The sequence below is a fragment of the Schistocerca americana genome, chromosome 3 (genome assembly GCF_021461395.2).
Source record: "Schistocerca americana isolate TAMUIC-IGC-003095 chromosome 3, iqSchAmer2.1, whole genome shotgun sequence".
NCBI lineage: Eukaryota > Metazoa > Arthropoda > Insecta > Orthoptera > Acrididae > Schistocerca > Schistocerca americana.
In genome coordinates this window covers 643822943-643848858 of record NC_060121.1, presented here as the reverse complement: position 1 = coordinate 643848858, position 25916 = coordinate 643822943, and the positions used below count along the sequence as shown (strand labels likewise).

Below are 25916 nucleotides of genomic sequence, written 5' to 3'. Positions count from 1 at the left end.
CGAGTGGCCTACCGGGACCATCCGACCGCCGTGTCATCCTCAGTGGAGGATGCGGATAGGAGGGGCGTGGGGTCAGTACACCGCTCTCCTGGTCGTTATGATGGTATTCTTGACCGAAGCCGCTACTATTCTGTCGAGGTCGAGTAGCTCCTCAATTGGCATCACGAGGCTGAGTGCACCCAGAAAAATGGCAACATCGCATGGTGGCCTGGATGGCCACCCATCCGAGTGCCAACCACGCCCGACAGCGCTTAACTTCGGTGATATCACGGGAACCGGTGTATCCACTGCGGCAAGGCCGTTGCTTCTTTTTATATTGCATGGTTTTATTAATTACGTATTTGTGTAATAACAATTCATAAAAGACCGCGGTATGTTTGGAATAAAAATTGGGATATGAAACCAGACCTTTCTGCTTGCGAATCAGAGACTCACTTGCACCTTTATTTACTTCATAATTATAATGTATTATGAAAATTAAAAGATTTCTTCTTAACAAATACGTAAAATGTTTATCTATGGATGTTGGTTTGTCCTTCATTTACTATTCATTGTCCCATATCGCCTTTCTCAAAAGCAGTGTCCAATGTACTACCCAATTTAGTTTTTAGCTTACCATTTTGTTTTCTTTTTGTTGTGAAACTAACGTCTCCCCGTACGCTTGGAAATAGACTGTCACGGCCGCATCAGCTGATTAAGTAGTTTACGCCTTTCTTGGGGAGCGTCGTGACTAGCTCGGTAAAATAATGCCTCTGACCGCAGTAGCTTCTCCGTAGTATCGTTTGGTACCACAATTCCCTTCAGTAATCCTACCCTCCTGCAGTTGTCTATGCGATACAATTTTTCGTTTGTAGGTAACTGGGTTGTTAGTGACTGCACATAAAGTTGAGACCACATTATGGCTAACATTTCTCTCCAGTGTTTACCAAGCGCTTGACCAGTATTGAATTTCAGTGTGTGACAGGACATCCTATGGGGACCCTTATACGGAGTATACGCTTTTACGTATTATACGATACACATTTCACTGTGTAGCAAATGTTAAAATACAACTTTTAGTTAACTGTTTTGTATCAAGTAACATTGTTCACGAAACGTATTTAGTCAACTTCATCTCAGTTAAACACAATTAACAGGAATCTTTAATTAGTGGGAAAGCTTCTTATTGCAAGCATCAATTTTACGAAATTTAGAGAAAAACTATTTCATTTGTGTGACTATCAGAAAATAATCACGTAGAAATGTTAATGTTAAAATCAGTTCAGTCTTTAAATGGGAAATTAACTGTCAAAATTCGATTATTTCATAAAACGTGAAAATGTTTTGAGTACATTTCTGGCGAACTGATGCACTGAAATTTACGTTCGCTCTCATGAGAAATCTCGAATCAGATTCCTTGTAATTAGTTCTGTAATTTCGAGTCCTAGAACTTTGTCATAAAATACTACTATTTCGAGCGTTTGGTCAAAACGAGATTCGAACCTCAAAATATATTTCCGCATTTTGAAAATCGCTCCAAAATATTTCTCAAGCAGAATTTAGATACTAAATTTGAAAAGCAATTTTGGAAGTCACATTTGTTATTATCAGTCATTAATTATCTTCAAAATTATAACTAATTTCTTATGAAACAGCCGATTGTAATTGGAACTGAATGTGACATTTTTGAACAATACTTTCAAAAAACTTGAATAGTTAAGAAACTATATAAGCAGTGAGCCTAAGAGCCCGTGTGTGGCAGTAGAGTGGCAGTTGTTTTCAGTTAGTTCGAGTACACGATCTGTAAAGTCAGTTTCTTTGAGCTGTGCATTGTGCGGATTTTCTGGAACAATATGAACATAACAGCAAATGTAAACTAAGTGTTAGGTGTAAATTATGTAATATCATCGGCTTTTCATATTGCCTCCTGGGATTTGTGCGATGAAGCAATTAATATTATGCGCCAAAATTAACATGGTGGAGAAAACTCGTCAGAATCAACAAGATAAGTGCACACTCGAAGCATTTCATTCCACTTAGACTCGTATCTACGAGTATGTTGATAGACTATTTTTAGCAACATCCTGCAAAAAAGTGTGTGTTAGAAACGTTTTTGGGAATATTTCACTTATGCCACTCTTGTCGTTAAATAACTTTTTTGTGATGTTGTTTAGGCTATGTAAAATTTTTTGATATGCTTTAGCTTAATATGCACTTTTCTGACATTGATATGCGCTTTCGTACTTGCGGGACGGACTACTGTCAATAGTTTCGCTACGATATTGTTTCGATCTTTATTTAGGAGTGTAGCAGGTCTTTTCATTTACAAAGCGGACGCCTCTCTACTGACGTCTGTGAGCCCGTCATCCTGCGTTTCTTGCTCTAGCCAGTGTCTGTGTGCGTCATGGACTGTGCGGCTGGTCCCGGCGGAGGTTCGAGTCCTCCCTCGGGCATGTGTGTGTGTGTGTGTGTGTGTGTGTGTGTGTGTGTGTGTGTGTGTGTGTGTGTGTGTCCTTAGGATAATTTAGGTTATGTAGTGTGTAAGCTTAGGGACTGATGACCTTACCAGTTAAGTCCCATAAGATTACACACACACACACACACACACACACACACACACACACACACACACACACACACATTGTCTGTGTGATTCCCACACAAACTTTTGCCGAGTTGCATCACATTTTTTCTTTGTATTTTTGGCATTGTACTTATCTGCACTGGCATTTTACTCTGCTGTCAGATCTGTCACAAATCGCTGTCTGTCCTGATTTATAGCTCAGGCAAGCCTCTGACCACCTCGTTGTGAGATTAGACGTTGACGCCAAGAGCTTGTCACCCACTCGTGGTTCCATCGTGCTTCAAGCACTCCTCGTAGATGCTCACAGCGAACGGCCGACCAGCTTCCCCATTTTTCGAGTCGTCGGTCCATAGCAAATTGCCCTTCATCGAAGTCGAGTCAGTGGATTTCCCCATTTGCGGCCCGTATCGTCCCCATTCGTTTCAGCTCCGCTTACAATCTTTGCATGCCGCGTCAACGCCACCAGGCAACATTCAGCGTTGGGCACTGGTCATAATGTTGTGATCCACAAGAGTATAATTATATGTATGAGGGTAGTATCTGTTCCCGAAAGAACAGTTACCGTTGATGACCTTGCAGCTTCGCTAGAATGAAATGATAATTAAATATACACCCTAGCAGCAAACAGGCATTGATATACTTCATTGGGGACATGTTGAAAATGTGTGCCCCGATCGTGACTCGAACCCGGGATCTGCTGCTTACATGGCAGACGCTCTATCCATCTGAGCCACGGAGGGCACAGGGACTTATCCGTTGCATGATGGGCAAACATCTATTAGGCGCACTACGAATGTAGTGGTGTGGACATGTTGGGAATGTGGATCTCACGGGGAGCATGCAAGGGATAAGTCCCTGCCGGCGCACTATGCTCTGTGCCCTCGGTGGCTCAGATGGATAGAGCGTCTGCCATCTAAGCAGGAGATCCCGGGTTCGAGTCCCGGTCGGGGCACACATTTTCAACATGTTCCCAATGAAGTATATCAACGCCTGTGTGCAGCTAGGGTGTCCATTTAAGTATAATTATATAAAGTGCGTAACTGTCCCGGCGACATTCCTCGGCAAATGCTAGTACTCGCGGCATCCCCTGACCTCGCATTTCAGTTTGCTGGTAAGGGTGAGAGAAAACGATGGCAAGTGAGGAGGCGTATCGATCTTGTGCGTAGGCGGGCGTCCGCCAGCGAACAGGCGGATGGCGCAGAGAGAGCCACTGGCTTGCATTGACCCTGCATTTCCTACGAAGGCTCGAGGGCGTAGTCTCGTGCGGGGTCGCAGCTTCGCATAGCGTTGCAACTGCGAAAAGGTAGAGGTAGAGAGGGAGAGGGTATTTGTCGGTGGCTGCCGCTATACGGCACTAGTATTTCTCTATTGTTGAGACACTCTTTAGTAGTTAAGTAAACAAATTTGTCTTTAGTGAAAAGTTTTTTGTCTACGAAATATCTAAATAATGTTTGTTTTCTAACATTCATCCAGGCTACTTTTTTTTTTTTCTATGGCTGTGAAATGCTATTATAAAGCCTTTTTCATCATCTTAGAGGGGATAATTGTTTTTGGTGAGGGAAGATGTTGGCACACGCTTAGACTGTAGTACGGGCATATCCTCAATAGTGTCACTCTAAACTCCTAAAAACAATAAAAATTATTTTTTATGTTTCAAGGTATTAAAACCTTTAACTGTAAGAAACTATTTTCTTTTCGTTATTCTGAAAGTTGTGAAGCTACTTTCTCCAATTTCTTCAGTTTGTCTTCGTTCACTCCCACATCGCTTATTATTGGGGCTTTTTTTCCTGTTGACACCATTCATTCTGATGAGGGTGACGGGCCATTCAAGTATTAGGGGTGGTCAAAAGGTTTCCGTGAATATTGAGACAAACATCTCACCAGACGCACTAGACTGAAGATAGCCGTTGGTAAAACACTGGTGAAACGTTCGCATTACGAGATTTGCGATAGGGACGTGCGTTGTCATGAAGCAGAAGTACCCCTTTCATAGTTTTTCCGGACTTCTCGTTCTCCTTTGGATGTCTCATTCCAAATTCTCAGAGGATGTCTACCGGTTTTGACCTTCGGCAGCCAAGAAAAGAATAACAGCACGCTGGTCCTGTTTGGACGCATTTGATACTAACGTTGTCGTAGTTCACCTTTCCGCATTTACCGCGCACAAACTGATCCCTTGCCTACATTCGATGCTTATGCACCCGCATCGGAAGAAATGGCTCTGAGCACTATGGGACTTAACATCTGTGGCCATCAGTCCCCTAGAACTTAGAACTACTTAAACCTAATTAACCTAAGGACATCACACACATCCATGCCCGAGGCAGGGTTCGAACCTGCGACCGTAGCGGTCATGCGGTTCCAGACTGAAGCGCCTAGAACCGCACGGCCACACCAGCCGGCCCCGCATCGGAGTCGAACTACGCTGCATGTACGCTGCAGCAACGCCCTGAAACGGGATCTTTTTGATCGCCTCTTATACATTACCGGAAAGTCCCCCATTCCTGGATTTTTCGTATTTATATTGTCCTTTAATGTTACAAAAGCTTTTTAAATTACTGTGAAATTACCGTGGAATCGTTGAAAATATCTTTCCAATTTCAAAGCAAATTCTATAAACCGTTAGCTTGATTAAAGATCCACTTATCGTTTGCAGCCTGCTCTTTCTTGAAAACTTTGTGTGTTCACTTAGGTTGCCATGCACATGACTAATTCTGGGTGTTTACGTTTAACTCTATAAGCAACACAGAAGCATTAGTAACTAAAAACAAACTGATGCGATTACAGACGTTTATCCATTTTTGTTTCGTATCGTTGTTTTTAGGAAGTAAGTCAAACATGATTCCAAACTTTTTTCGTCGTCTGGGGTGGTAGTAGGACTCGCGACAGCACAAAAAAAAACATTATTTTTCACTGGAAACAATTCAGAACAGTCTCAGAACCCCTGAGTACACAGCTAACTACAGCGTAGCTCTCCACTAAATCGTCGTTCGCCGCCGATAAGAACTCACACTCTCGTAAACAAAGCAGTATTCACTTAAAAGCATAGGATTACGGCTGGGGTTTGAAATGCTTGTACGGAGCGACACTACTGTGGACAGACATCGCTGGAGAACCTAGGCCTCTTGGGTTAAACGGCTTCTGGTAGGCGGCCTCAGAAGTGTTTTATGATCATTTATTCCTCCTTTACCAGTCGGTTTGAATGTAACAATTTGGCAGTGAGTTGAATCTAACAAATATGAAAACAAGAAACCTGGTTATGGTGACAGAGTTCTAGGTCAGGTTGGAATGTAACAGTTTGGTTGTGAGGGTGAAGGCAAGCAACTACGTCAAGTTTCAAGGCATTCCATCTCCTCACAACTGTCACAAACGTGGTGGCAGTGGCTGGCTACTGACCGGTGGCGGCGGCCGGAGTGGCCGAGCGGTTCTAGGCGCTACAATCTTGAACCGTGTGACCACTACGGTCGCAGGTTCGAATGCTGCCTCGGGCATGTATGTGTGTGATGTCCTTAGGTTAGTTAGTTTAAGTGGTTCTAAGTTCTAGGAGACTGATGACGTCAGAAGTTCCATAGTGCTCAGAGCCATTTGAACCATTTTTGGACCGGTGGCCGGGTCGGCTGTGACGTCTGCGTCGGAGCTTGATAATGTGCACACACCGCGTGCATACCTTATATTCTATAGTGAACGTGGGGATACCGGTGCATGTGTGTGCGAGTGCGCGCGCCCGTGTTCTTTGGGAATGTCCTTTAGTTTCTCTTCCTGCTGATATCAATATTAATTGCTAGGAAGCTCACCTGTAACGATGATATAAATCGCTATTGGCTATCGATTTTGATCGTCTGATGATCTTCAGGTGTCATAAAATTATTTACAATAGCCCAGATAGCGACGTTCTTAATGCGACATCGAATAAAGTAAAAACTACACTGCGCTACAGCAATGCGCTGATACAGCGAATCATTCTTCTGGCAGGATCGAACATGTGCACGGGAGTGTGCGTATACGAGCACTGGCGTCCAGCTGTACGGTGGCGCTGCGCTGTCCGGCTGGACACGGCGGGGTTCAGGGACCTCTGTTCTCTGCGCTCTCCCGGCTGCCGCCGCTGCAAGAACTGCGGCCGCCCGCTTCCCACGGGAACTCGCGCCCTCCTGGGACAGCTCTCCGGCCAGGCCATCTCGCGATCAATACACGCGGAATATTAATAACGACGCCCCGCCGCAAAAAGGGACACGGCTACCAAAACATCGTTCATTACAGCACGGGATGATCCGATGTGCTCTGGGCGGGAGTGTAGGATACGCCTATTTTGCGACGCCAGCATCTACTGAACAACTTTGTGGGTTTTATTGTGTGGCAAGAAAACGAATGGTTTCATTGGCTAGGACCACAAGAGACGGAATCGAGCCTTCTCTTAGTACAGATGAAGAATTAAAACTGGTTATTTATGGTAGTAAAATTCTTGTGCACGCGTATCCGCAACTAGCATGATGATGATGATGATGATGATGATGATGATGATGATGATGATGATGATGATCAGCTTTCAAAACGCGCCTGTAGCTGTCTGTTCGGTAAATGAAATGTCGACACACTTGTAAAATAAAAGATTTTAAAGAAAAAAAGTTTCATCACATGTCAACGATATTATGAAAACATAGGTTGTTACTCACCGTAAGCATAACAGGTTGAGTTGTAGGAAGGCACAACGAGTCATCAGCCTCAAATCCGCGTACTGCTAGAAAAAAAAAATTGACATTTGAGTTAACCCTATGAAAGACTGTTACTTTCATTCCTCACGACCTCCATCTAGCTAAAGGCTCGAGGCTGCAGTAGGTTCGCCCTCTTTAACCAAACAAGTCCAGGTTCATAGACTGTTCCAGAGTGTGACTGACAGGCGTCCTGCCGTTGTATCGCCTCAGTGGCCACACCCACATCAGATGTTAAGCGCCCTCCACGAGACCGTACGCGTCAAATAATGTATTAGGAAATGGCATCGACGTGGAGCACTGCCAAAATACCTGAAAGTGACGCCAGTTTCGATTCCTGGCGTTTGCCAGCTGTCTTTGCATTTGAGTACAGCTGCTGCGTTCAACATAAACGACCTATCTTGTATATTTACACCTGGGCCACGTACTTGTGATTTTGCTGTTACCATCGTCCATGCGACTACAGTTTTCTGATAGAAATGTAATATATTTCCAGCTATTCCATCTCTCTGATTTATTATTTTCTTTATTAGAATTTTTTTCTCTGTGACTCACCCAAGGAGATTTCCAGTCCTTCATCGAACATATGATCAGCAGTCTCCTGTAATACCATATTTTAAAGACTCTTTTTTAATCGTTTCATTTCTGTGTATCCTGATGTCAACATGGAGCATTCATACTCAACTGTGTTCAAAATATAGATTTTTCTGCTTTCAAGGTTTATGAATTACCTTGTCGAAACAATCGACATTTTTTATTGGTTCTAGGCAAAGCTGAAATCAGTTAGTCGTATGGGACAAAATGAAAATTTGTTGATCGTAACAACAAAATTTAATACATAATATACTGCATAATATGAAAGATCATAAATGTATAATGTACATTAATCTGGCTGTACCAATACAACATGACACAATTTTTATATAAATATAATTTATCAGTAATAAAGCATAGGAAAAGTTGGTCAAACCTTAAAGTTCCCTTTAACAGAGAAATGAAAAAGTAAATACATTCAACAACGAACTTGTTATAAGCTAAGAGATATTTTGTAAGCGAAAATGCCCCTTAATATTTAGACCATTCCAGATTCCACATTGTAACTATTCCTGGATGACTGTATTTACAACATTCGATTAATAATATGTACAATGACGTCTTCAGTGAGATCCGAATCGGAGTTCTACAGTGCATTAGTTTAAATTTTAAGAAATCGATGCCTGCCCACCGCTCGTATGTATTTGAAGAGCATCCTAATTTACCACCAAGAGCTGTGTTGTTGAAATTTGTGTAGTGAAAAACTAATTTCGATCCGTAATCAGCTTCATAAAAACATTTTCATGATCATACAAGACGATATGAAGTTATTGGCGTCAAATAAAAAAATTCACGAATTCGTCACTTTTATGAAATAGTAATGATATTACTGTTGCGAGATCTGCCACATTTGTGTCCATTCCTGAAATTCGTGCTTCTTTAAGCCGACAACGATATCCTCATGCGATAGACAATTGAAATAAAGTTACTGATTATTTTTTTTCGAGGAGGATCATTTAGTTAGAACTTTTTGAAATAAATTTCTGTCATTTGATAGTAAATTCTCTACGTCCGAACAGGCCTCGGAATGCCCAAGGGTGCCGATGACCGCCGTGTCATCCTCAGATGATAGGGCTCACTGGATGCGGATGTGGATGGGCATGTGGTCAGCACACCACTAGTCAGTTTTCGTGACCGGAGCCGCTGCTTTTCAGTCAAGTAGCTACTCAATTGGCTTCACAAGGGTTGAGTGCACCCCGCTTGCCAACAGCTTTCGGTAGACCCAGACGGTCACCCCTCTACGTGCCAGCCAAGCCCAGCAGCTTCAGTGATCTGATGGGAACCGATGTTACCACTGTAGCAAGGACGTCGGCTGACTGTAAATTATTATTCATTTATTTCACATAATCATAATTTAGGCCTTAGTCATTCTCAAGTGCATGTGGAACTGAAAACCAATAAAACGCACATATCGTACAGCGCAGGTCAAAGTCTGAGGAACAAAAAGTCATTACATAATTTAAGAAAATTACTTACATTTCACAAAATGTCCTACGTGCCTAAATGACGTGTCATACATCAACTGATGTTAAGATTTTTCAAAACAACTGGAGAGGTCGCTGTGTGAGTTGCACGATCTTTTGATTGCCAAAGGCATTATCAGGAAAGAGAAATAGGAAATAATAACAATAACAATAATAATAATAATAATTTCCCGGTGATTACAGCTCAAACACTGGCGCCGCTTTGTAACGATACTTCCCGTTGTTTTGGAATATGTTAACGTCAGTTGATGTATGGGCGAGATGAATGCAGGCCACAGCAATGCGTCAGCTGTCAAACGCGCATTACAGTCCGTTAATGTTTATTCAGTGTGCACGGTGTCAACCTTATTATGTGTCTGTGATATGTACTCCTATCCTGTAACACGAAGACTAGTTTATGAGACCAGATACGTTATTTCGACGATTGTGTGTCATGTGGGCATACCGGACATTATGCGACATGTAAGTAACGTTCTTAAATAATGTAATGACTCTTCGTTCCTCATATTATGTCTTGCACTGTATAATTCGTACGTTTCATTAATTTTCAGTTGAACTTGTACCTTAGCACGGCTGTAAAGCCGAAATTATGGTTGTGTGAAACAGATGAATAGTAATTTTCAGAAGTGGCGAAAATTCCATTTTAAAGAAGCAGTAAAATTGCATTTATTGACTGTACTTTCGGTTCTTGGTAGGATATTTCATACATTATGAATGAATACATACACAACACCGGTGTAATATTCTACAATATTTGTTGTTTATTTCGGAGACCGGTTTTCAGCTGTTACACCATCATCAGGTACAGACATATGTATACGGTGCAGGGAAATTTTTAAACTAGTGTCTCAACAGATTATCTCCATTCCCAGATAGGTTTATGAATAAAAGAATATGGATTATTTCACTGTTTATTCCATGGAAGATTATTGAACTTAGATAAAATATGAGACACATTGACTAATGAACTGTCCACAGATTACAACAGCTATTCAGACAATAAAATAAATTTAGCAATAAACTTTGGTGACATGTTGCAAACTTGTGGCTGAACAAAATAATCTGGTCTTTAATCGGTACTAAATTACAAATAGACAAAGTATACTGGTGAGATTAAGCAACACAAGAGAAATTATAGTAAATGAAATGAAGCAAAATGGAGCATGTGAGTAAGAGGTGTAATTGCAACATGGCCTGGACGAGATTCTGAGTAGTGTCTGCAATTAGAAGTGGCGAGTAGGGGAACTGTGCCTGGTCATTAACAACGAAGCTTAGGCAGATGGACATATGTTTATTAATTTCCATTACTTCAGGAGAGTTCATCTTCCTTCCTCTATGGATGTGATGTTCAAAAATGGCTCTGAGCACTATGGGACTTAACAGCTATGGTCATCAGTCCCCTAGAACTTAGAGCTACTTAAACCTAACTAACCTAAGGACATCACACAATACCCAGTCATCACGAGGCAGAGAAAATCCCCGACCCTCCGGGAATCGAACCTGGGAACCCGGGCGTGGGAAGCGAGAATGCTACCGCACGACCGGATGTGATGTAATAAGGTGCTTTGTTTCCTCTTGTAACTATAAGCAGGTGGTCTGCAAAAGTATAGTCTCTTTTTTGAAGTTCTGTGGTGTTCCTTCAAGCGGGTACGTATTGCCCTGCCAGACTGACCTATATAGAATTTACCACAATTGTAGGTAATTACCACTCTCTTTTTCCAAATCTGGAATGCTGTCTTTACCACTGGGCAAAAAGTGGCCAAAGATGTTGTGCACATAAAATATTTTTAACCTTCCTAGATTTAAGCTTTCTGATTACATCGAATGAGATTTTTCCTAAACAAGAAATTGTGCACCATTTATTGTGTTCTGAGGTGGTAAGTCGAGAATAGGGTAACGCAGAGAGTACACCTGTTGTTTCCGCTTTTTGCGCACTATGTTGCCAACCAAGTAAAGTTGGCCATCAGTCGTACTAAGTTTCGTCAGGTGGGGCACCAGCTCGTTACGTGAGAAACGAGAGCGATCCTTGATCCAAGTTGGAGGTACTGGCGGCGGCGGCGTTTAGCGGGCAGCGGCGAGACGGCGAGTGCGGCGCGCCTAGGCGGGCAGGGTCCCGCGGGACTGCTGCGCAGCTGGTGCCGCTCTGCGCCGCGGCCGATTGCGCCTCTTTTTGCGAGCGGCCGCGCCCTCGAGTGCGCTTCCCACCCCAGTCTCGACACTCATCTCATATTAATTGCCTACTGACAACTCGAGTTTCTTGCTCGCCACTACCGATCCACTATGCAATAAACATCTGAAGTTCGAGTGTTGGTAAACAAAGGCACAAGTGGCATTGTTCGTATATCGTAATACGCGGGCTATTCGGAAAGTAAGTTCCGATTGATCGTGAAATGGAAACCACCTTCAAAATCAGAAATATTTTATTTGTAACAGTTAGCTACAGCTTCCAGCCACCGCTTGCTCCACTTGGGGGTGGGGGTGGGGGGGGGGGGGGTCTCTGTGGCGCTCCTCTGGATCCCAGGACATGTTGGTATCTGTGGAAACGAGGCGGCCGATATCGCGCCAAGGCTACAGTCTCTCTTCTTCGGCCTGCTGTTCGCATGGTTCCCTTCGCCGATCTACGGAGTGTTTTATGTCGTCGTGTTGCACTTTTATGACACGCACATTGGTCGACACTTCCCAATAATAAATTGCGGGACGTGAAAGCTCTTCCTTGTGGTTAGACACTGGACTCGCATTCGGGAGGACGACGGTTCAATCCCGCGTCCGGCCATCCTGATTTACGTTTTCCGTGCTCCTTAAATCGCTCCAGGCAAATGCTGGGATGGTTCCTTTCAAAGGGAACGGCCGGCTTCCTTCCCCGTCCTTCCCTAATCCTATGAGACCGATGACCTCGCTGTCTGGTCTCCTTCCTCAAAGAACCTCACCCTGTATAATGACCTCGCTCTTCCTTGTGCTTGGACCTCTTCCTCCCGAACTCGTCGTCGGGAGGAGGTAATTTTAACTAGACTCCGGATAGGGCACTGTCTTTTTAGCCATCGACATCTTTTAAGTGGCGATCCTCCCCCGCTTTGTCCCCACTGCTCTCAACTGTGCACGGTGAGACACCTTCTACTTGAGTGCCCCTATTTTACTCCGTTACGCGCCCGTCTGCAGCTCTCGCCTGATATAACTTCCGGTTTAGCAGACGACACGTGCTCAGCCGATCGCGTTCTCGAGTTTATTAGTGTGAGATGACGTCAGTCATTTGAAGCTCTTTTTGGTGACAAACAACCCCCTTCTATAGTGGTTTATTAAGCTTTCCTTCTGTTTTTTAGTATCCCCACTTTTTTGGTTTTCGCTCCCATTGCTGCTGGTTTTCAGTTTGGTTTTTTTTTTTACCTTTTCCTAAGTCACAGACCGGGCGCTAATGACTGTAGCAGTTTTGCGCCCTAAAACTAAAAAAAAAAGCTTTGTCGTAGCGTTGTGCTAACTTTCCAATACCCTCGTCATAGAAGGCAGCCGCATATTCTTCCCGAAAATTCTCTGCGTTCAGCTATAAGCTCGTTGTCTGTGCGAAAATGTTGTCTTTATAGCCAGTAGTTAATGTGAGCAGAGATGAAACACAGAGGCAGCCAATTACGGGCTGTAGCGTGGGTGATCAAACACTTCCCATCGAAATCGCTGCATCAGCATCTTCATTGCCCCTGCAGATTGCGACCGAGAATTGTCGCAAAGTAGGAACCATATGACACTTCTGTAATGTGGGCTGCATAGTATTAGGCGAAATCTCTCACCAGGACCTCATACTATTTTCTATGCATCTTTATGTGCTCAGAACGGACAAGAGCGAAGTGAAGTAACCGACAGGCATACAGAGACACTGCCGAACACACATGTGCAAAGCTTTATTAGACTTCCACAGTAATTTCCAATTCTTGACCGATCGGAACTTACTTTCCGAATATCCCTCGTAGTATTGTAATAGCTATTGTGTGAATTTTCCGTACTTCCACCATCTTGAGACACGTTTCGAGCAGTCGATATTCATCTTCTAACAATACGAATCGTAGTCTTCTACATCTGCGTGATTACTCTGCAGTGACACTTGAGCGTTAGAGAGATGATTCGTACAACCACTTTCACGATTTCTCGGCCGTGTCACTCTCCAGTAGCATGGGTGAAAACTGAACATCTAAATCCTCCCGTTAGAGCTCTGATATCTAATATTTTATAACTATACCCATTTCTCCCTATGTGGATGCGAGAAAACAAAATATTTTCGCATTCTGCGAAGAAAGTTTGTTACTCAAATTTCGTGGATACATCACAAAGCAATGAAAAACGCCTTTGTTTTAATGATTGCCACCTCATCTCATTTATCATATTCGTGAAACTCTCTCGTACTACGTTATAATACAAAGCTTCTGCTCTTCGAACTTTTTCGGTGTCCTCCGTCAATCCTACCTGGTGAGGCTACCGCGCACCAGTACTCCAGAAGAGGAAGGAGAAGCGTAATGTAGGCAGCCTTTCTGGTAAATCTGTTGCATCATCTAAGTGTTACGACACTAAATCACAGTCTTTCGTTAGCCTTCCACACAACATTCTCAGTGTGTTGGTTCCAGTTTGACTTGCATGTAATTGCAAACCCTAAGTATTTATTTCAGTGGAAAAAATTTAAATGTGTTTGATTTATTGTGGAATCGAAATTCAACACAATTTTTAGCACTTGTGTTGAAGACATCACAGTTTGTATTGTTTTGCGGCAACTGTCATGGTTTTACCATACAGATATATTGCATACATCATTTTGCAATTCGCTTTGATCACCTGATGACTTGACTAGACGATAAACGGCAGCATCATCGGCAAGCAATTTTTAATTTCCAAGGAGCACTACGCTTGCCCGTCCTCATTTGGGGTGCCACTGTGCGTTATGGGATCCTTACCAGTTATAACTGACGGAGGACGTAAAGTTCAAAGAAGGGCAACTCATCCTGTATTATCGCGAAGAAAGGGGGAGGGTCATTGACTGCTCGTAGCTGGGCCGCAGTTACGTAAAATTTTATGAATGACATCTTGGTCGCCTTTCTGCACTAACATTATTTGTACAATACGCTGTTCCAATTTCGGTGGCGTGGCCATTATCAAGTGTAAATAATTGTGCTTTAGCACACGCCAAAATGTACAAATTACACGACAGCCATATATGTGTGTCGTTTACAGAAATGGAATTGAGTACACGGGTATGATAGACTTGGTGTGGTACTCATTAAAGGCAAAGCTCCCAGGTTCGAGTCCCAATCCGACATATACTTCTAATATGCCAGGAAGGTTCGTATCAGCGCGCACTCCTCTGCAGAGTGAAAATTCTTTCTGGAAATCATTAAAACGTTTTCCGTCGCGGTTGGATCTTTTCACTTTCTTCTCGGAATATTAAATGTTTTGTTGATTCCCAACTACGTAAGGGAAATTAGAGCACACACGGAGAGATTTGGGGTTTCATTTTTCCCCGTGCCGTTAGAGAGTGGAACGATAGGGATACGGACAGAAAATACTTGTGTGTACACTCTGCTAAACTCTTAGGTAGAAACTGATCTGCGTAGTAAGTATGTAGATAAGTGGTTTCGTACCTTTGCGAACCTTACTTGGCCCTTCGCGCCCCTTCCCATCCGCCACCCGAAGGTTTAATGATACTTAATCAGCAAGCCAATTTACGAATTTAACGTTACTTATTTAAAGTTCCTTTATCCTGCCGATTTCATAACTTTCTCTATGCAAAAGACATTCCCGAAAAACAATGAAATACTCGAACAGGTGACAAGGAGAAGAATACAGTTAAGTGAAATGCACAACATCTGATCCCGCAACACCAAACATCGCCAGGACAGTCATATAACAGTGAAGTGATGTGTGACATCGGAATTGACAATCTGTGAAAAATAGGTTAGGAAAAAGTCCATCCCGTTACCACAAACCCAACTCATGACGCAACTAGGGCAAGGAAACGTAGTTTAACATCGAAAATGACGATCTACAGTACATCCATAAGTAGAAAATAGACAAACAGAGTAAACAGAACAGAACCATCATACTTGAATAACATAGGAATAATTTCAGACCAAGAACTAGCAAAATACTTAGAGAGAACATAAAAGTTAAAGCAGCCAAAATTCCATTCCGACAGGGGTTTTCTCTGGTGCTTTCCCATAGACGTTAGGCGAATTCCTGGATTTGGGACTCCACCAGGCAGAGATAAGTACCAAACAAGATGGTTTGAGACAAAGACTGGCGATCCCCGCAAGTAAAAAATAAATGCTGCCAAACACCGAACTGCCGCTCGCCCCTCCATCATCCACTTTAGCGTCTAACTAAATTTTAGAATACAAAAGAATTTTCTTCGAAAATTTTTATTTTCTAAAATGATAAGAGATGGTGGGTATTTTACTAACCCACGAACGAAGTCAATTACATAATTGGACCGCTATGTCTAACAACCGTTCTTATATTTGTTGTCAGTCAGTACACGTCAAAATCGTACTCCAAACCATTCAGTTCCTTGTTTTTATTTTCGTTGCTATCGTAGAAAAAAAATGAGCTTTCACACGTATAAATCTTGAATGGCACATTTTTTCTTTGTACTGTGTTAGAGAGAGAGAGAGAGAGAGAGAGAGAGAGAGAGAGAGAGAGAGAGAGAGTGAGAGTGAGAGTGTGTGTTTGTTTTCGAATGCATGATGAAGCAATTCCCAGCACATCACTGATGCTACCTACAACTCCTCGGGTTAGAAAGCTAACTATGCAGAACGTGGGTAAATACGTCTCACAAAACATGCTTCCCCTGGACTACTGCTCTCCCTAATAGCACTTGCTTCACCTGCAACCCCCACCCAGATTCCCCATTTAACATCAAGAAAGTTAAAATGTGTGCACTACACTGTTTGTAAATCACTTGATTGGTGAACGTTTTACTTCTAAACCGACCTGAAAGACTTCAAACACTTTGTGTCTCACAACTGCCACTAGTAATAACAATATAATACAGTGTAAGCACTACAGTAGTGTAGTAGCCATTACATAGTTGCTGTTCTGTAGTGCTAATTATCTCCGAGTCGGAAATAACAAATGCATTACATTCCTTCAGCAGGCACCTTAGTCTCAGCTGCTGATTTTACTACCAATTTGCAGGTCGTCGGTGCGAATAAAATTAATTTTATTACAGTTTAACGAGTTGGCTAGTGGTCAGGGCGCTTTCTTCGCCATTTCAAGCGCCGGTATTGTCAGGTGGTAGAAAAAGCTGATATGTGGAAGTTATTTTTTATCATGTCTGATTGCCCTGTCGTTCACCCTGACTGTCCGCTTCCCAGCGACATCGACGACTATAGAATGTCGTGGCACACACGTGTCGCAATATTACAAGCTGTGGCGGCGTTGGCGGGCTAAGGGGCGGGATCGACTTTCCCAGCAGTTCCTGTTCTGAGTTGTGGTCCTCCGCTTCCTCTCAAGGGTTACCTTTGCCAACCGTTCTCAAGTGCTAGGATATAAAACATACTGGCAGATTAAAACTACGTGCCGGATCATGACTCGAACTCGGAATCTTTGGCATTTGCATGCGATCGCTCTACTGTCTGAGGTGTGCGGGCAGGATACTTGAAATACCCTCACAACTTTACTTTCGCGAGCCTTTCGCTCATACCTTTGGCTGCCTCAGTCTTCCAGCAATTTTCAAATCAGCATTCACTTCGCTGCGGAGTGAAAATCCCCCCTTGAAGTGCTAAAATAATTTCTGTAGAAAGTAACACAGTGATATTGCTTATAAGGAAAAACTTTGTTTAGTTTACTGAAAGCACACGGGCATACTCAGCAAGAACATTAAGGTTGATGAGCACAAAACGCTAACGTCGTACTAATATAACCATCATCATTCCGATTTCATCCAAACATTTGAGTTAAGTTGTTTATAAAGGCTAAAATTATTCTTACTGACGACCAAATGGTCTGCTCATTGCGGAAACATCTACTACGGATAGGAAGGCTAATCTCTTGCCGGCCGGGATGGCCGAGCGGTTCTAGGCGCTACAGTCTGGAACTGTGTGACCGCTACGGTCGCAGGTTCGAATCCTGCCTCGGGCATGGATGTGTGTGATGTCCTTAAGTTAGTTAGGTTTAAGTAGTTCTAAGTTGTAGGGGACTGATGACCTCAGAAGTTAAGTCCCACAGTGCTCAGAGCCATTTTGAGCTAATTTTTCCGCACCGTCTTGTTGTCAGTACGAAAACTGTCTGTATGTTATAGGTAGTTGGTGACGCAACAGATACGCCTACAACCCTCTTATCCATACTTTTATGGTGTAAAGCACAATGGCTCTCCTCATTATCGACCACATTAATCGTCCCACATAACTAAAAATTGTGCTATAGACTCGAATTGTTGTTATAGCTTATCGTATCCACTTTGGTGGCAAGTAAGTGGGAAATAACTATTTTCTGGATTTTTCCCCATACGTAGTGTTGTATCCACGGACCCAACCAACCAACCACGCGCGCCCTGACCGTGTTATCGCTGGCCACAGTTCCTGTCGCGGCCGTCGGCGTCTCAGGGCGTTACCGCCGACGGAAGAAGTCGCGCCATGGCTGAGCTCGGCTCCGCAGCACCCTCTGCCTTTTGCATATAAAATGGTTCAAATGGCTCTGAGCACTATGGGACTCAACTGCTGTGGTCATAAGTCCCCTAGAACTTAGAACTACTTAAACCTAACTAACCTAAGGACAGCACACAACACCCAGCCATCACGAGGCAGAGAAAATCCCTGACCCTGCCGGGAATCGAACCCGGGAACCCGGGCGTGGGAAGCGAGAACGCTACCGCACGACCACGAGATGCGGGTTTTGCATATAAGGAGGAGCGCTGGACCCGAGGCGGACAGTCTGTTGTCGATTGTCTATTGCTAGCCTTTCGTGGAGTTTATAGCGGAGCCATTGTAGCGTGATATTTGCTATTGTATTCGACTAGGCTCAGTACACGGAATACTCTTGGATATTACTTGGACTTGCATTGCTGGTGCACGTTTCGTCCGAAATAAAGATAGGTTATCTCTTCATTCTAGCTGGCGCAATTCTTTTCATTAATTATTTTTCGGCCAACAGACATAGCTACATCCTGGTCACTACCCACGCTTTATACAATTTGTGGTGGCTGCCCCAAAAGTACTGCAGAGGACCTTGCGTCTGGGAGCCGTCACAGAACGTAGCTCTCCATGTCAGTGAACATTTGGAGGGCACGAGTCTTCGTCTAAAGGACTATGTAAATCTACCAATCTTAAAATTATATATCATGCTAAGAGTAATGATTTCCACCGTGTCATGTATTCGCATGAAGTGATACTTCTTCGCATTAAATGTTGATGCAACGCTTCTGAGCTCGGTTTCCGTATCATCGAGACGGTAAACTCCTCCATTAGTCTGCGGACCTTCCCTGCGTTTGGCTGACGCGGCTCGTCAAATTTTCCAAGGTTGTGAAGATGAGAGGCAGCAGGAAGGGGCGCTAGCGCGTCTGGACGGCGGCCCAGAAATAGCACCGCGCTGACCCCAAGTCAACTGCCTCAACTGGGACGCGGCTGCCCAATCAGCACCGCCGCGGCCGCCGCCAAGGGCTCTTCTGGGGGCCCCAGCTGTTGTCGCGTCCCACCTCACCGCGCACTCGTCCCGCTTTTCTGACTCTCCGTACAATTGTGGCTCTAACGCGCGTCAGCTACGACCATCCTTCTAATGTCACGTACAAACGAGGACAGCTCTGTTCTCCCCTCTTCCTTGGTTGCTTACTTCTCATTGTCATTATCAATCCGCCGGCCGGGGTGGCCTAGCGGTTCCAGGCGCTACAGTCTGGAACCGCGCGACCGCTACGGTCGCAGGTTCGAATCCTGCCTCGGGCATGGATGTGTGTGATGTCCTTAGGTTAGTTAGGTTAAAGTAGTTTTAAGTTCTAGGGGACTGATGATCTCAGATGTTAAGTCCCATAGTGCTCAGAGCCATTTGAACCATTATCAATTCATTAGCTTCTATCTCCGATAGGGTACTGGACCTATTACATTATCCCACATTTCTTCTGAAAATTCTCTGCGTCCTGATTCTCCTGCTCTTCGACCTCCACCTCCTCGACCTGATCCTTCTTATCCACCACATCCTGAACCACCACCACCTCATCCTCAATCTTCCCCTCCTCAGTTTCTTGGCCTCTTCTTTCCTTACAACTCACTCTCATCTGCCCTCCCCCCCCCCCCCTCCTCCCTTTCGCCTTCCTCTCCTCATTCTATCATTTTAGTCTTTCTCTTCCTATCCGTCTTTGATTCAATTTTACCATTGGTATGTACCAGGTGATCAAGAAGTAAGTATAAATTTGAAAACTTAATAAACCACGGAATAATGTAGATAGAGAGGTAAAAATTGACACACATGCTTGGAATGACATGAGGTTTTATTAGAACCACCCCATATTGCTAGACGCGTGAAAGATCTCTTGTGCGCGTCGTTTGGTGATGATCGTGTGCTCAGTCGCCACTTTCGTCATGCCTGGCCTCCCGTGCGATTATTGGCTTTGGGGTTACCTGAAGTCGCAACTGTATCGTGATCGACCGACATCTCTAGGGGTGCTGAAAGACAACATCCGACGCCAATGCCTCACCATAACTCCGGACATGCTTTACAGTGCTGTTCACAACATTATTACTCGACTACAGCTATTGTTGAGGAATGATGGTGGATATATTGAGCATTTCCTGTAAAGAACATCATCTTTGCTTTGTCTGATTTTGTCATGCTAATTATTGCTATTCTGATCAGATGACGCGCCGTCTGTCGGACATATTTTGAACTTTTGTATTTTTTTTTTTTTTGTTCTAATAAAACCCCATGTCATTCCAAGCATGTGTGTCAATTTGTACCTCTCTATCTACATTATTCCGTGATTTATTCAGTTTTCAAATTTATACTGACTTTTTGATCACCCGGTATATACAGACGAACACATACTATTCTAAAAAAATCATAAGACTTTCTATGCATTCGAACATCCTGTGAACCTTTTTTTTTTTTTTTTTTTTTTGGTAGGGTTTAAGGGCGCTCAACTGCTGAGGTCATTAGCGCCCAGTCACTGGTGTCAGAGCACAAGGAACCTGCTAAAACTCAAGGGGATGGGGGGACATCAAAAGGACCGGACAAAGATGCAGATGAAATAAGTAAAAGGTTAAATGTCTTTGGTCAAGCCAGTTAAAGTTATAAAACGCAGAAGACGAGCAGCTGCTCGAGCGTCATCAGCTAAAACATCCGGTAAGGTAGATGGCAGGGACAGGACAACACGAAATTGACTAAAACGGGGACACGACAATAAAACATGGCGCACCGTTAATGCCTGACCACAAGGGCACTGTGGGGCTGGGTCACCAGAGAGCAGGTAGCGGTGGCTAAACCGGCAATGCCCAATCCGCAACCTGGTCAGAAGGACCTCCTCGCGCCGAGATGGTCGGGAGGAAGTTGTCCAAGCAGTTGGGAGCGGTTTTACTGCCCGGAGCTTGTTTCCTTGGAGGGATGACCAAGCATCCCACCACAAGGACACAAGCCTCTTACAGACATCCCCACAAACGTCAGATGACGGGACACAATGGGAGGCTGGGCGAGGCTGGAGGACTGCAGCCTTGGCTGCAGCATCCGCAGCCTCATTCCCAGGCACTCCCACATGTCCGGGGACCCACAGAAGGCTGACAGAACCGCCATTATCAGCGAAACTATGGAGGGACTGCTGTATTCGGTGAATCAAGGGATGGACCGGATAGGGAGCCCCAAGGCTCTGAAGAGCACTGAGTGAGTCAGTGCAGAGGACATACGATGAATGGCGGTGGCGGCGGGCATACTGAATGGCCTGATGGAGAGCAAAAAGCTCGGCCGTAAAGCTGGAACATTGGTCAAGGAGCCGGTATTTAAAGGTGGCGGTCCCGACGACAAAGGCACAGCCGACACCATCGTCAGTTTTGGAGCCATCGGTGTAAATAAAGGTGTGACCAGCAAGTCGAGCACGAAGTTCGACAAACCGTGAGCAATACACAGCAGCCGGAGTACCCTCCTTCGGGAGTGAGCTGAGGTCGAGATAAATACGAACCGGAGCCTGGAGCCAAGGTGGTGTCGGGCTCTCACCCTCTCTGAAGGTGGTAGGGAGGGCAAAATCCAATTGTCGAAGCAGGCGACGGAAGCGGACTCCGGGGGGCAGCAGGGCAGACACATATAACCCGTACTGACGGTCGAGAGAATCAGCGAAGAAGGACTTGTAAGAGGGGTGGTCGGGCATAGACAACAGCCGGCAGGCATACCGACACAGCAGTATGTCGCGCCGGTAGGTCAACGGTAACTCGGCAGCTTCAGCGTAAAGACTCTCGACAGGACTAGTGTAGAAGGCTCCGGTCGCAAGACGTATCCCCCGATGGTGGATGGAGTTGAGCCGACGTAAGAGGGATGGCCGAGCGGACGAGTAGACGAAGCTCCCATAATCCAGCTTCGATCGGACTATGGACCGATACAAGCGAAGCAGGACAGTGCGATCCGCTCCCCAAGATGAACCGCTAAGAACTCTGAGGACATTAAGGGAACGTGTACAACGGGCCGCCAAATAAGAGACATGTGGAGACCAACACAGTTTCCGGTCCAATGTGAGCCCTAGAAACTTAGTTGTGTCCACGAATGGGAGAACAACGGGACCAAGATGTAAGGATGGCGGAAGGAACGCTTTATATCGCCAAAAGTTGATACAAACCGTCTTCTCTTCAGAGAACCGGAAGCCATTTGCCACGCTCCATGAGTAGAGGCTGTCTAGACAACGCTGGAGGCAGCGCTCCAGGAGGCATGTTCTCTGGGCACTGCAGTAGATCGCGAAGTCATCGACAAAGAGAGAGCCTGAGACATTAGGTGGAATGCAATCCATAATTGGATTGATCGCGATGGCAAAAAGGGCTACGCTCAAGACGGAGCCCTGAGGCACTCCGTTCTCCTGGAGGAAGACGTCGGACAATACGGAACCCACACGTACCCTAAACTTTCGATCCGTTAAAAAGGAATCAATAAAAAGGGGCAGACGACCGCGTAGGCCCCACTTGTGCATAGTGCGGAGGATACCTCCTCTCCAACAGGTATCATAAGCCTTCTCCAAGTCGAAGAACACGGCGACCGTTTGGCGCCTTCGCAAAAAGTTGTTCATGATGAATGTCGACAAGGTCACAAGGTGGTCAACAGCGGAGCGGCGGCGACGAAAGCCGCATTGGACATTAGTAAGTAGTCGTCGAGATTCAAGAATCCAAACTAACCGAGCATTAACCATGCGCTCCATCACCTTACAGACACAGCTTGTAAGAGAAATGGGGCGGTAACTAGAAGGAAGGTGTCTATCCTTCCCGGGTTTGGGTATAGGAACAACAACGGCGTCACGCCAACGCATGGGGACCTGACCTTCGGTCCAGACGCGATTGTAGGTACGAAGAAGGAAGCTTTTGCCCGCCGGAGAAAGGTGGGCCAGCATCTGAACGTGAATGGCATCTGGCCCCGGAGCAGAGGACCGGGACAGTGCAAGCGCACGTTCGAGTTCCCGCATGGTAAAGGGGGCATTGTAAGTCTCCAGATTCAGCGAGTGGAAGGAAGGTCGCCGAGCCTCGTCTGCCTCTTTCCTGGGAAGGAAGGCAGGATGGTAATGGGCGGAGCTTGAAACCTCCGCGAAAAAGCGGCCAAAGGCGTTGGAGACAGCCACAGGATCAACAAGGACCTCATTACCTGAGGTCAGGCCAGGTACCGAGGAGTGGGCCTTAATGCCCGACAGCCGGCGCAGGCTACCCCAAACTACGGAAGAGGGAGTAAAACTGGTAAAGGAGCTCGTGAAAGAGGCCCAGCAAGCTTTTTTGCTGTCTTTGATGACTCTACGGCATTGCGCTCGGAGTCGTTTGTATTCAATACAATTCGCCAACGTAGGATGGCGGCGAAAGGTGCGTAAAGCACGTCGTCGAGCACGGATAGCGTCCCTACAAGCCTCGTTCCACCAGGGGACGGAAACGCGACGGGAAGAAGAAGTAGTACGAGGTATGGAACGTTCGGCAGCATTGATGATAACAGCCGTGAGGTATTCGACCTGACTGTCACAACTGGAAAAATCGCGGTCCGGAAAGGTCGCCAGGGAGGAGTAAAGTCCCCAGTCAGCTTTCAGTATGTTCCAGCGCGAAGGACGTGGGGATGGGGTGTGGTGCAGGAGACGAACGACACAGGGGAAGTGGTCGCTCGAATAGGTGTCAGAAAGGACATACCACTCGAACCGACGGGCAAGAGTGGTAGAACAGATCGAGAGGTCCAAGTGGGAGTAGGTATGAGTAGAGTCCGAGAGGAAAGTCGGGGCGCCGGTATTGAGGCAGACAAGATTGAGATGGTTGAAGACATCCGCCAAGAGTGAGCCTCTTTGACAGGATGCAGGAGAGCCCCAAAGGGGATGATGGGCATTGAAGTCGCCAAACAATAAGAACGGCGGGGGAAGCTGATCGATCAGGTGCATCAGGTCAGCTCGACTAACAGCAGATGACGGTGGAGTGTAGACGGTACAAACGGAAAAAGTAAAAGCAGAAAGAGTAATGCGGATAGCTATTGCTTGGAGTGGGGTGGTCAATGGGATGGGATGGTAATATACATCGTCCCTAACGAGCAACATGACCCCACCATGAGCTGGGATACCGTCCACAGGGGCGAGGTCATACCGCTCCGAGGTATAGTGGGAAAAGGCAATACGGTCAGTCGGGCGCAACTTGGTTTCCTGGAGACCAAGGACGAGCGGACAGTGCAGGCGGAGGAGCAGTTGTAATTCCTCCCGATTAGATCGAATACCCCTTATGTTCCAATGAAACAACGCCATTGCTAGTCAAAAAGTTGGGGGAACGAGACGGGGAAGAGCTGGTCACCTCGATGGCCGCGGAGGGCCAGGTTGCGAGGCAACAACGCTACAACTGACGGCAGGCGGATCCGGTTCCATCGACTCGTCGCCAGCTGCGGCCGCTGTCCCTGATTGTGTAGGAGGGGCCGCATCATTTGCCGACAAAAGGCCGGCGGAACGCCTGGCAGCAGAGCGTCCCGGTGAAACTGAGGACGGCCGGGAGCAGCGACTCACGGATGAAGCGTCAGATGAAACGCGCCGGGGTGGAGAGGGGGATAGAGATTTCTTCTTGGAGGCCTTCTTGGAAGGCCGAGGAGGTACAGGGATGGTGGGCTGGACCCGAAGAAGGTCCTCACGCGCGGGGTCCGTTTTGGAACGCCGGACCTCGGAAGCCGGGGTCCGGAACGTTTCCCCGATGGACGCCTGAGAAGAGGATCGCTTCTCAGGTGGCGTGGGGGGAGGAGGAGGAGGAAGGGTGGCCCCTGGGGCAGGGGGGGTGGGGGCCGCGGGGGAGGAGGATTTGGAAGGGAGGGATTTGGGAGGCGGAGGCAGAGCCCCCTGACGGGCAGAGGAGGCGGAGGGGGGACAGGATAGAGGTGAGGATACAGCGGAAGGAGTGGACACAACGGAGGCAAACGAAGTGGCCAGTGACACGGGATGAAGGCGGTCATACTTCTTCCTGGCCTCAGAATAAGAGAGCCGATCCAAAGTTTTGAGTTCCTGTATCTTTTTCTCCTTCTGATAGGCGGGGCAGTCCGGGGACCTAGGCGAGTGGACGCCGGGACAATTAGGGCACCGAGGTGGTGGGGTGCAAGTATGTTCCTCACGAAGAGGACGTCCACAGTCGCCACAAAGGGGCTCAGCCTCACACCGGGACGACATGTGCCCAAAGCGCAAACACCTAAAACAGCGCATAGGAGGCGGGACGTAAGGTCGCACGTCGCACCGGTAGCACATCACCTTTACCTTCTCCGGGAGAACGTCCCCCTCGAAGGCGAGGATAAAGGCCCCGGTGTCGATGCGACGGTCCTTGGGGCCGCGCTGGACTCGCCGGACGAAATGCACGCCGCGGCGCTCCAGGTTGGCCCTGAGCTCCTCATCAGATTGTAGCAGGAGGTCACGATGAAAAATGACCCCCTGCGTCCTATTGAGTGCCAGATGTGGGACAATGGAGACTGGGATGTCCCCTAGGCGGTCGCACGCCTGGAGTGCCGCCGATTGTGTGGCAGAGGTGGTCTTGATAAGAACGGACCCCGATCTCATCTTGCTGAGAGCCTCGATTTCCCCGAAGACGTCCTCAATGTGTTGAACAAAGAACATGGGCTTGGAGGTGGCGAACGTCCCCCCATCTGTTCGAGAACAGACCAAATAGCGGGGGAAGTACTTCGCCCCAAGCCGGCGGGCCTGTCCCTCCTCCCATGGAGTGGCCAAGGGGGAAAGGGCAGGAGAACCAGAACTAGAAACCGTACCTTTTCTTTTGGAAGACTCGGCCGCAGAGCGACCTGATACATGCTGACGTTTCATGTGCGAAACGTCCGCCCCGATACCACCCACTCCGACCAGGGGCTCTCCCCACGGGCGCCACCCAGCCGCAGCAAGGGCCACCTGGCAGGATGACCATTGCCGGGAGTCCTGATGCCCCAAGGAGACGGGCA

General features: G+C 46.2%; 1 protein-coding gene and 1 non-coding gene across 2 annotated transcripts in view; both read left to right on the top strand.

The window, feature by feature from the left end:
• The window catches only part of LOC124606269 (zinc finger protein 423 homolog), a 286175-nt gene that overhangs the window by 53757 nt on the left and 206502 nt on the right, over positions 1-25916 (top strand). The gene's annotated exons all lie outside the window — the stretch shown is intronic.
• Positions 3441-3515, top strand: Trnar-ucu. The gene has a single exon. It is a non-coding gene; the product is annotated as a tRNA-Arg (tRNA).